The sequence below is a fragment of the Lactuca virosa genome, chromosome 6 (assembly GCF_052849685.1).
Source record: "Lactuca virosa cultivar CGN04683 chromosome 6, Lactuca_virosa_CGN04683_v6, whole genome shotgun sequence".
In the NCBI taxonomy this organism is placed as follows: domain Eukaryota; kingdom Viridiplantae; phylum Streptophyta; class Magnoliopsida; order Asterales; family Asteraceae; genus Lactuca; species Lactuca virosa.
The window spans coordinates 234,747,264-234,760,026 of NC_136431.1; positions in this window are offsets into that span (position 1 = coordinate 234,747,264).

Consider the following 12,763-nt stretch of genomic DNA (forward strand, 5'->3'; position numbering starts at 1 on the left):
TTGCTTCATTATTGGGGCTGTGGCCCAATCATCAGTTGTCATGAGGCTTAGGGCCTTGAGGAAGAATGAATTTGGCCCTTTTCGGATGTGGGTGTTATGGTTTAAGTGATCCAAGTGTTCGATGGTGCCTTCGGAGGTCAAGGGTATAATTGTAATTTGATAACTCGGTCTTTTAAGGATTTTGGGTTTTGTTCGGGAAGTTTTAAGGCTATGATGTGTCGTTAGAAGCGTAGGGTTTCTCGCTACCTTTCCGTGGATATAAGGTTCGTTGGAAACAGACCTAAGATGAGGAAGTTATGGAAATTTTCAATATTTGGTTGGTTTGGCGCTTAATGGAAAAGGTTTGCAAGTTAAGTCCCATGTGTGCATGGTGAGGAGGGCACGTGCCTGGGTGAGTACGCCCAACGTAAGCTGGGGGTACCCCCAACGTAATGAGGAGAGTGCCAAATCTTAACTTTTAGGGTTTAGGCACTATTTAAACGTCCTTATGAGCTCAAGGCTCTTTCGTTTCTTAGCCTCCAATGATTTTAGAGCCTCATTTCGAACCCTAATCCCCTTGGTGGTGCATTCTTGAGCTTGGAAGTGACTTTGAAGGGTCCTTAGTGTTATTTCATGGAAGTGGATCTTGGTGATCAAGCTTGGTGTAGCCTTGGGGTTATAGATCCAAAATCTTCACACTCTTGGGAAGCTTCAGGAGGTAAAAAGTTCTTATCTTGACTTCTTCTTATGCTAGTTTGAGTTTAGGGCAAGATTAAGGGTTTTTATGGTGTATTAAGTTCGCATTGTGAGTTTGAGCCACTCCAGGAGCTTGGAGTGATAGATCTTGCCTCTTCTGATGTAGTTAGTTCATAAAAGTGCTTGCTTGATGTTTAAGAATGGTCCATGAATGTTCTAGTTGGATTAGAATGGGTCTTAATGGATTAAGATGGTTGTTGGGTCCCATTGAGTCATGCAAATGCATAAAGGTGTCGACTTTATGCATTATGAGCTTATATTAAAGGTTTTCAGAGGTTTGGGTGCAAAGGACTTAAAGGATTAAGTCATAAATCGAGTTTTGGAAAAGTCCCAGTACGCCCCGCATAAATGTAAGTACGCCTTGCATACTGATTTGAGACCACGTTCGATATCTTCGAGTACGCTGAGCGTACCTAGGGGGTACGCCCCGCGTACGTTCAGTTGTGGACTTTTGGGCTTGTTCACTTTTTGGGCTTTGGACTTGGATTTGAGCTTTGTGGGTTGGACTTATTGCTCAGAGGAATCTTAGAGTCTTGGACTCTTGTTTGGGCATGCCTAGTTGGGCCTAGGTTTGTGTATTGGGCCTTTGTGGGCCTAATGGTTTTGGGCTTTTAGTGGGCTTGGTTAGCTGGACCGTTTATGGGTTTAGTGATTGGGGGTATGCCATGGCTAAATATTTAAGAATGGTTTGGTTGTTTGGTTCAGTTCGTGGAAGCCGGTTCTCAGTAGCTGCAACAGTTACGGGATTTATCTGCCGTTTGAGGTGAGTCTCCTCACTGTCCTATGGGCCGAAGGCACCAATGCCGGCCCATTTGCATTATGTATTGTTGGAAGACCCGGGGGTAACCATTGGCATTTTATATGAAAGACCAGGAGGCGACTCCTGGCAATCTGTATGCAACACCAGAGTCTGAACTCTGGCAATTATTAGTTAAGTAGCTGTAGATTGTATGCTAGTTGTCTTTGTGATGTTTGCATGGAAGACCAGGAGGTGGCTCCTGGCCCTTGTCTCTAAGACCCATGGTTTTGGCCCCCGGCCTGGCAAGGAAGACCACGAGGCGGTTCGTGGCATAATGGCAAGACTATGGTTGGTGCATAGCACTTTTATTGATTGATTGGATATGTATGACATGTATGGCTCATTTGATATGTATGGTATGTGGTATTTGGGAAACTCATCAAGATTTGTGCTTACAGTTTGTGGTTTATGGTTTCAGGTACTTCCGGTTCGAAAGGAAAGAGCCCGGCTTAATCGCAGCACATACACCTGTGTTTTCCGCAAGATGTGATTTGGGAATGAACTCTCATAATTGTTTTATTTTGAAATGTTTTTAAATGTTTGGATAAAAGTTACATCAGTGTTTTGATTATAATATAAATTAAATTTTTACCATATGATTTTCGGGATGTTACATATACGGAAAATCAAATATACAGGTACGTGTCCTCTCTGTTTGTTGACTCTTTTTAGTTTCATTATGCATAAACTATCTGAATGTGTATAGATTGATGCTAGAGAATGTGTTGATAAATTTTTCTGCTGGTATTGAAGCCGTGAAAAACAATATGCATTGATAAACAATTAGTATCTCGATACTCTGTTTCTAATGTGTTTCCACAAAATCTAACGTTGATTTTTCAAATGATGAATGCTAAATTAGGGTTCGCATGGATCATGTTGGTCATTTAGTTTAATTGAAGCACTCTAATGTGCTAATTTCCTTGCTAGATGGAAGCTTGAAAGGCTTAGTGAACAATCTTGTTGATTGTGACCATGGGGTTTGATTCGATTATGCCTTTATGTTGATTTTTGTTATTCTATTGATAGTTATTGTATTGATTGAAACTTGTGTTATGTATAGCGTGATTCAGAAAAATGTATTCACGTGATTCAGGCTGTGATGGAGGTCTGATGGACAATGATTTTAAGTACACTTTGAAAGTCACTGGGTTTATGAGGGAAGAAGATTATCCTTATACATGAAGTGACGGTGGAAGATTTAAATTTGATAAAAACAAGATTGTAGCATCTATGAGTAATTTCAGTGTGGTGTCCCTTAATGATGACCAGATTGCTGATAATCTTTTGATTCACATTGGATACTTCAACTAGGTATTGTTTTATTATTGTTTATTAGTAAAGAATGAAGATATACTATTTTGTTGTTTTGCCTATCTTTCAAGCTCTCAGATTCATTGGATTGAATTACAGGCCATAATCTACCAACAGAGTGCTTTAGACATCAATGAGAGAGAATAGGGATTGGATCATCCTGATACCATGAAAATCTATGGGGATCTTGTTATATTCTACAATCGCCTTCAACATATAGTTGGTTGTAACGTCTCAATTTCCAGAATAAATTTTTTGTTTTTAAACACATATTTTCAGAAGACATATTCAAGGCAAAACCCTTTATTAGTAAACCGACATTCTAAATTAGAGTTATAAGGAAGATAATGGGAATCTCAAATTATAAAAATGTTGATTTGTGTGTACAATCCTACATTCGCACTCCAATAAGTACCTAAAAAACATTTAAAACCACAACTTTAAGCAAAAGATTAGCGAGTTCCCCTAAAATACCCCACACAACAATGCATATACAATGCATGCACACATGAGCCTTCAGCCTGCCTGGACCGCCTAATAAGTCCTACAAGATGTCTGGATCGCTCTACCGAGCCTACAGTCTAACCGGACAGCCACGCAAGGCCTACAGTAGCTGGACCACTCCCTTGAGCCTACAGTTTGACTGGACCGCCTCACAAAGCCTACAGTACACCTGGATCGCCCGAGTATCTTGGCCTACAACACAAAGAATGATCGCCTCAAACCAACCACGACATATGCACAAAAACAAACAAACATACAATAGCCAACAATACATGTAATCATAACAAATCTACCAATCAAACAGATCATTACAACGTATAAACATCCTACACACAAGGATATATACTGCAATACAAAGTATAGTGAGAAAACTCACCTAAATAACAAGTCGTCTGAACAATGAGTTCTTGATATAATGTCATGTCTAGGTTGAAGAGGTGCAACCCTAAACATCACCTTCATATGTCGAACCCTCCTAAAAGACCGAACATAGTTATAATTATTTAAGCTAAGTATTATTTCTATTTAAATTTCTATTTTATTTAATGAATTTAATCACTATACTTATCAAGAAGTAATCATATCTACGATCAACGAATGGATAACTCCCATTATATGATATCATTATAATCTTCCTATACTAATAAAATGAAAGTTATGGTCCATTTCATTTTAAAACCAAACAAATAATGTTTCTTTCTTTAACCCAAATAAAATGGAATATCACTGGTTCTTTGAATTATAATGAATCCATATATTTAATTTGTAATTGGTAGACCCAATTTATTAGCCACAAGCCCCTGAAGCATTTTGTTCTCCCATTTTACTTTGGTGAACATTAAAACAACTAGCCCATCATCAATATCTATTTAAGAGTTCGAGTCCAATTAGAGGATTCCAAGCCTAACTACCTACCAATTGATACTAACTAGGTCAACTATTTCAAAAATATTGAAGGCAACCAAAAGAAGTTACATGTGAGGGACTACGCCGAAGACGTATGCGCACAGGAAACAAACACTGGTCGGCGGCGCACAATACCTCCGATGACACCTATCTCAAGCGGGTCCTTCTTATCCGGGGACACAACCAACTCCAATCTTGGCTCCCTCACTGGTGACCCCTCCCTACTCTGAAGATCTTCTCGTTCCAGTGGTAGCACCCAAATCTACCAAAACACCACATGCACCTCGTCGGAGCCGAAGTAGGTCCCATCACCGATACTTGAAAGTCACCTCAACTTCGACATCTCCCTTTACTCCGGTGTAGACGATCCCATTCCATCTGCCATTCTCTCCATCAATGTTCCTACTTGATAAGTGGCTAGAGAAAGATTCACAGTGAACCCGACGTCTCATCACCGCATGTTGAGTTCCCCAGAAAAACTACAACCCATTGAAGGGTATATGTCTCACCACACATGTACACCGGAGACCAAAATCCGACATCTCCATCATGTTTCATGTTCGCTGGAGATTCGAAACGGTCACCAGAAAACGCCAAGAGAACAGAAGTCCACCCACACACACACTCACCTGTACATGCTCTTGGCGATCAATGCGGCTCACGCTCTTCCTTTCCCTAAACCCTACATTCTCGATACATATTCATATATATGGGTTAAGGTAGCTGGGTTTGTTCTTAAGAGAAGAATACAACAGATCAAAAGCACATAACCAACACCCCATACAAGTGTCAGGTTCAAGGAGGCAGGAAGAACAAGTTTCTTAAAATGGCACAAATGGTCCCTCAAGTTTACCAGGATGGCAACAATTGTCCCTTTGACACATTAGCTTAAAATTTATGTTTATAATTTTTTTTACCTCATTTAGTCCCTTTTGAAGAACCTATAACTATATAAATAACTATTTCTAACTATTTATCTCACACATATATATATATATATATATATATATATATATATATATATATATATATATATATATATTCATTTTGTTTTTGTTTTTTTTTGTTGTTGTTATTATTATTATTATTATTTATATTATATTTTACTTATTTGTTTACATGGTTATCTGATGGCATGTAAACAAATAATCTTATATTATTATTAATTACATGGATGGCATAATCTTATAAATACCCTTTTTAAAGGTAATAAAATCAAAATGAATCCTTATTGAATATATTTAACAATTTCCATACTTTTATATATATATATATATATATATATATATATATATATATATATATATATATATGAAAACATGGTGTTACAATGGTTCTCAAGTATATTTTATTTTCATAATTCTGCCACCATTATACAAGTTGGTTGTATTACTTACTACAATATTAGGAATGTATTGATTCACATCTAAACCACAAGTGAATCATATATAATTCACATGTAAATCACAAGTATTCACATATGAATCACATGTAATTCACAAGTGAATCATATATGAATTACATGTTATTAATATGTAAATCACATATAATTCACAAATGAATCACATGTAATTCACATGTAAATCATAAGTGAATCACATATGAATTACATGTGATTCACATATAAATCACAAGTGAATCATATATGAATTATGTCTATATGCATACATGCATTTTGTGTAAGTTCTCTTCGTTAATTTTTTTTTAAAATTTTCATGTGAATTTCACATTTGAATCTTAAAAAATACAATCACATGTGAATATCACATTATATAATCTCATGTAAATCTTACATGATATAATCACATGTGAATCTTACATGATATATACATATGCATTTTTGTGAGTGTTCTTGCATTAATCAATTTCTTTTTGACATTTTCTCCTAGATTTGGAAGAATTTGTGGAAAATATTGAAGATATGAAAAGTGATAAATTTAAGAAAATATGGAATTCTTAACATGAAGACATGAAAAACCTTTGAAATTTTGTAGCATTTTTTATATATATATTTTCGTAACATCCCAAAAATCAAGGTAAAATTTCATTTTTGAAACCAATCCAAAAACCATAAGTGTTTACAAAACATAGTTTCCATAAGCCATTAATATGAATTAGAGTATCCCAAAATCAAAATCCCATAAAAATCTGGGAGGATGGGCATGATCAAGCCTTTGCCTTGCCCCTGTCCTCTGATGTACCTGAAACCATAACAATCAAAATCTAAGCCAAAGCGTAGTGAGTTTCCCCATAGTACCACACATAACCAAACAGATAACAACATGCATATATGAGCCTTGAGCATGAATGAACCGCCTCACAGAGCCTACAACCTATCTGGACCTCCGGGCCTTCAACCTGACTGGACCGCCTCGCAAGTATTCAGTCTATCCGGATCGACCCGGGTATCTTGGCCTTCAGCACAAAACAGGACCTCCTTAGGCCAAAAAACTATAACATGTCAACATATACAATAACAATCAATAACCAGAAAATACAGGTAATTATATAGATCTACCAGTCTAACACATATCCAGTGAACACATGTAATCATACAAATCTACCAGTCTATCATATAACCATCATAACATCATCCAATATACCAGGATGCATAATCCAGTGGGCCGACATTGGTGCCTTCGACCCACCAGTATAGTGAGGAAAGCTCACATCTCAGTCTGAAATACAACTAAATAGATCACTGCTCGAAATGTTGTCTCTACCGGTTACCTTTACAATAAACAGTGACCTAATCTTAAACTACTATTCAAATTAACCAAAATACCCCTAAGTCAAACTTGGTCAAATTCCTAGTCAAAGGCCAAAGTCAAAAAGTCAAAAGGGTCATCACAGACTGAGTATGCCTTGCGTACTTAGTCACTACGCACGATGTAGTGTGGCCCTTCCTTGGTTACGAGGCTCAAGCCTGGTACGTGCAACATACCACCAGGTATGCCCAACGCACTCGACAAGTTCCATTTTTTTTCCATTAAGTGATTATTTCATTAAGACATTACTTCCAGAGTTCAAATCTAGTCCCAACAATGTAACGACCCGAATTTTACAAAGAAATTTTTCATTTTTAATTAGTCAACCATTGTAACATCCGGATTTCCAGGTACTGTATTTATCTAATTATTTTTGAGTTTTGGAGAGGGACTCGGCGAGTAGGCGCTTAGACTCGCCGATTAGAGCCGCACATTGTTAGACTGGATTAATGACTGGACTCGGCGAGTCCATGCTGTTTAATGAAACCCTAATTTCTTGGGTTTGGGACCTATTTAAAGGCCCTTAGGGCCGTCACTTGCGGCTACCAAACCCCAGAGAGAAACCCTAAAAGAGCTAGAGCGTTTGTGAGAGGAAAAGAGCCATTTCTTTATCTTTGTGATTGATTCTTGCAAGAAGGAGGTGATTTCAGCTTGGAGGAGACCAAGGAGGTTGTGCATCTGGGGATTTCGAGCAAAAGACTTCATCTTTGAGGTATTATGTCGCCCCTTTATCTGTTTTGTTGAAGGAACCTATAGATGTAGGGTTTTTATGTCTTTTATTGGAAGGAGTTGTGAGAATATGGCCCCTATTCATTTTGAGACTTCGGATCTGGACCCATAGTGGTCTAAAGAGCTTATTCCAGCTTGCTTTATGTTGAACTATGGAGGCAATGAGCTTAGGTTGTTGTGTTTGGGGATAAATCACCAAGTAAAGCCTCCTAGACGTCACATGAGAGTCAAGATCCAAGCTTTACGTGATTATCAGGCTTGGGAAGGTCAGATCTATGGTTCTAAGGAACAGATCTGACCTCAGGAGGTCATTTGAGTTTGTGCATGACATGAACTCGCCGAGTCCAAGGGCAGACTTGGCGAGTAGGGTTAGGGTTTCCCGTGAATCACTCAGTGAGTGACTTGCCGAGTTGGGGGAATGACTCAGTGAGTCAGAGGGGGAATAGAGGACTCGAGTTCACGACTGAACTCGCCGAGTCACATTTGTTCACTCGGCGAGTCTGGTCAAGAGTTGACCGTTGACTTTTGTTGACTTTTAGGGTTTGGTCAACAATGGAACTTGTGGACTGTTTGAAGGGTAAAATAGCCTTTTAGCCTTCTTAGAAGACATGTGAGAGTCTAGTCTAGCCTAGAGAGCCGTGATTAATTGAGATGATTATGTTATGTGTATAGGCAGAGGCTAGATCAGTATATACACAGGCGGGATATTATCTGAGACATCCGAGGTGAGTCTTCTCACTATACATTACCTAGAGTGGTATTTATGTGTAGACCAGAGGGTCTTTTATGCTATGTGTATGTATGAGATTATGTGCATTGTGTTATATGTATGCTATGTTTTGTATAGACCGGACCGGAGGGTCCAACGATATAGACCGGACCGGAGGGTCCAACGATATAGACCGGACCGGGGGGTCCAACGATATAGACCGGACCGGAGGGTCCAACGATATAGACCGGACCGAAGGGTCCAACGATACAGACCGGACCGAAGGGTCCAACGAGCTATGATCGGACCAAAGGGTCCAACGAGCTACGAGACTGGAGGGTCCCGCTGAGACACATCGGACCGGAGGGTCGTATTGTAGCCTCGAGTGGCGTATGTGTGGTATGTGGTATATTGGGGAACTCACTAAGCTTTTATGCTTACAGTTGATGTGTGATGTGTTTCAGGTACTAGTGAGGATCGCGGGAAGGCGCCGGCATGATTCGTACACATGAGAGAGGATTTATTTATATGAGATCTTGGGACATGTTTTGTGATGATACATAGATTTATTATGATTTTGTGATTTTTATGTGGTGGAAAGTATGTTTTGAAATTCAAAAAGTTGTCTTGAAAAAAATTGGGTGTTACAAGTTGGTATCAGAGCCTTGGTTTGAGGGATTCGGGTGCACCTTCGGGCGTATCTGAACTCAAACTGAGGATTTGAGAGAATTTCAAAATAAAATTCACAAAATTTTATTAAAGAGTAGAATGTTTTGAAAGAGCAGAGCAGAGCAGTGTGTACGATCAGCCAGCGCCCGAACAGTGATTTCCCAAAATACCCTTACCTTATGTGTTATGAGATATTATGAGATATTATGCACGCTAGAGTAGGCTAGGTAATCATATTAGGACTAGAGTGGCCTGATTTGTGATGCCTTAGCCTAGAAATGATTTTGCTGCTATGTGATGCTTGAGAGCGAATAGGTAGCAGTGAGGAGCTGTTGAGAGGCCTACCGAAGGGTAGCCTATGCCAGTGAGATATTGTATACTTGTGATCTGGGATCCAAGGAGGAGGACTTAGAGTGAATGCTGATGCGGTGTGGATGGTAGTATAGGGCCCGTACTACTGAAGACACCGGAGTAGCGCGCACCCTAAGTAAGAATCCATTGGGTACTAAGGAGCAAGTAGGGTTGAGTTATCGAGTGCGAGTATACTCGAGCGAGTCTCTGATATCTTGTGTTGTATTTCAGAGAGACATCATGGTTGGGACGCGCCACCGGCCAGGGACTAGCGAGGGGGTTGTGAGCGATGAGGAGCTCTGCCAGATGATTCATGATGAGGTGGCTGCTGCCATCCGTGCTGAGATTCCAGAGATGTTCGGGTCTATCAAGACCACGATGGTGGAGGCTTTTGATGAGCGGTACACCGCTCTTACTGATACAGCTGTTGCTGCGGCCACCGCAGTCGTTGCTGCTGCCAGGCCGCAGGGGGGTGACTCGTTGCTGTACAGAGAGTTCAGCAACACGAAGCCACCAGAGTTTGATGGGACGCAAGATCCGATTGCTGCTATGAGATGGATTACCGATGTTGAGGGTTGTTTCTATACCTGCTCGTGTCCAGAGCATCTGAGGGTTCGGTTTGCGCTGAACCAGCTTCGCTTGGGAGCGAAGGACTGGTGGAAGTTTGTGACGGCAGACTTCACTACTGCAGAGCTGACTGCGGTGACCTGGGAGAGGTTCACCACGATGTTTCGAGATGAGTATGTTCCTCCGGTGGAGAGGGAGCGATTGGCTCAGGAGTTCTTGACCCTCAAACAGGGTACTGATTCGGTTACTGTGGTTACCCGGAAGTTTCATGAGAGGGCGATGTTCTGCCCTGAGCAGGTGTCTACTGAGCAGGCACGTATGAGCCGGTACTTGGGTGTTTTGAGGAGGGATATACGGGAGTTCGTGTCAAACTCGACTTACCGGATATTTGCTGAGCTCCAGGCAAATGCCCGGAAGAGGGAGATTGAGCTGGAGACGCAGGCCAGGGAGGAGGCCGAGTCTCAGAGGGTGGATCGGCGACCGACACAGTCTCAGCCGGCAGCCAAGCGGGCAAAGCCCGCTGATTCGAGATCTGGGGGTCCGAAGGGCCGCATTTGTGGAAAGTGCGGCAAGAGCCACGAGGGGACATGCAGAGCTGGGGTGTGTTATAAGTGTGGGAAGGATGGGCATTATGCGAGGGACTGCCCCAAGGGATTCACGGTTTGCTTTCATTGCAACCAGACCATCCATCGGAAGGCCGAGTGCCCACAGCTACTGCAGAGATCAGCGCAGGGATCTGCACCTACTGTTCGAGCTACAGAGAGTCGGACGGCGAAGGCCGAGGCGCCGAAGGCTCGCGGGAGAGCCTTCCAGTTGACAGCGGAGGAGGTCCGCGCAGCACCCGATGTGGTAGCTGGTATGTATTCTTTCCTCTGTTTATATTGAGTTTGTGATATTATGCTTATTCTGAGGTATGCATAGGTACATTTCTTGTGTGTTCTGTACCTGCTTTGGTGTTGTTTGACTCGGGTGCGAGTCGGTCATTTGTGTCGATAGCGTTTAGTCGACACATCAGTGTTCAGCGAGAGGCGTTGAGTCGACCTCTACGAGTTTCTATAGCCGACGAGCGAACAGTGTATGCTACTGATGTGATTCGAGGATGTGTACTCGAGATCTTCGGTGTCGAGTTCCCGATAGATCTGGTCCTGATTGCTATGGGGGACGTATGTGTCATAGTAGGCATGGATTGGTTGAGCCGATTTGGGGCTGTGATAGACTGCGAGCGACAGTTGGTGACGATACGAGATCCCAGTGGGGGAGTACTTACGGTGTACGGCGAGGGTACCCGTTCTGGCTCAGCATTTTGTTCGGCCGCTAGAGCGAGGCAGAGTCTACAGCAGGGCTGTAGTGGGTTTGTGGCTTATGTGGTGGATACGAGAGTAGATGCAGAGAGACCGAGGTCGGTCGATGAGGTCCCGATAGTGCATGAGTTCCCGGATGTTTTCCCCGAGGAGTTGCCGGGAGTACCTCCCGAGAGGCAGGTAGAGTTCCATATTGAATTGGTTCGGGGGGCAGCGCCTATCGCCAAGGCGCCCTATCGCCTTGCGCCACCAGAGATGCAGGAGTTATCCTCGCAGCTTCAGGAGCTGCTGGGGAAGGGGTTTATACGGCCGAGTAGCTCGCCGTGGGGAGCGCCGATCCTTTTTGTCAAGAAAAAGGATGGTTCACACCGGATGTGCATTGATTACCGGGAGCTGAACAAACTGACGGTCAAGAACCGTTACCCCTTACCGAGGATCGACGATTTATTCGATCAGTTGCAGGGAGCGTCTTGGTTTTCCAAGATCGACTTGAGATCTGGATATCATCAGATGAGAGTACGAGATGAGGATATCCAGAAGACAGCATTCAGGACTCGTTACGGGCATTACGAGTTCGTGGTGATGCCTTTCGGGCTCACCAATGCACCGGCGGCATTCATGGATCTCATGAACAGAGTATGCAGACCGATGTTGGATCGTTCGGTGATCGTGTTCATCGATGACATATTGGTGTATTCGAGATCCAGAGAGCAGCATGAGGAGCATTTGAGAGAGTTACTTGGAGTTTTGAGATCGGAGAGGCTTTATGCCAAATTCTCCAAGTGTGATTTCTGGTTACGAGAGGTCCAGTTCCTAGGGCACCTCGTTAACCAGAATGGGATTTTGGTCGATCCGGCCAAGATTGAGGCAGTGATGAGTTGGGAGGTGCCGAGATCCCCCACCGAGATCAGGAGTTTCCTCGGGTTGGCCGGCTATTATAGGAGATTTATCAGGGATTTCTCCAAGATCGCCGTACCACTCACCAGATTGACCCAGAAGGGTGTTTCTTTTTCATGGGGCCCAGAGCAGCAGGCCTCCTTCGAGACACTTCGCCAGAGACTATGCGAAGCCCCGGTGTTAGCCCTTCTGGAGGGAATGGAGGACTTTGTGGTGTATTGTGACGCATCGATATCGGGGCTGGGAGCGGTGCTGATGCAGAGAGGGCATGTGATAGCATACACATCAAGGCAACTGAAGCCTCACGAGACGAGGTATCCCACCCACGATCTGGAGCTGGGGGCAGTAGTGTTCGCCCTCAAGATCTGGCGTCACTACCTGTACGGGGTTCGGTGTACCATATATACGGACCATAAGAGCTTGAAGTATTTGATGGATCAGCCCAACCTGAACATGCGTCAGAGGAGATGGTTAGATGTGGTGAAGGACTATGATTGCGAGATCCTGTACCACC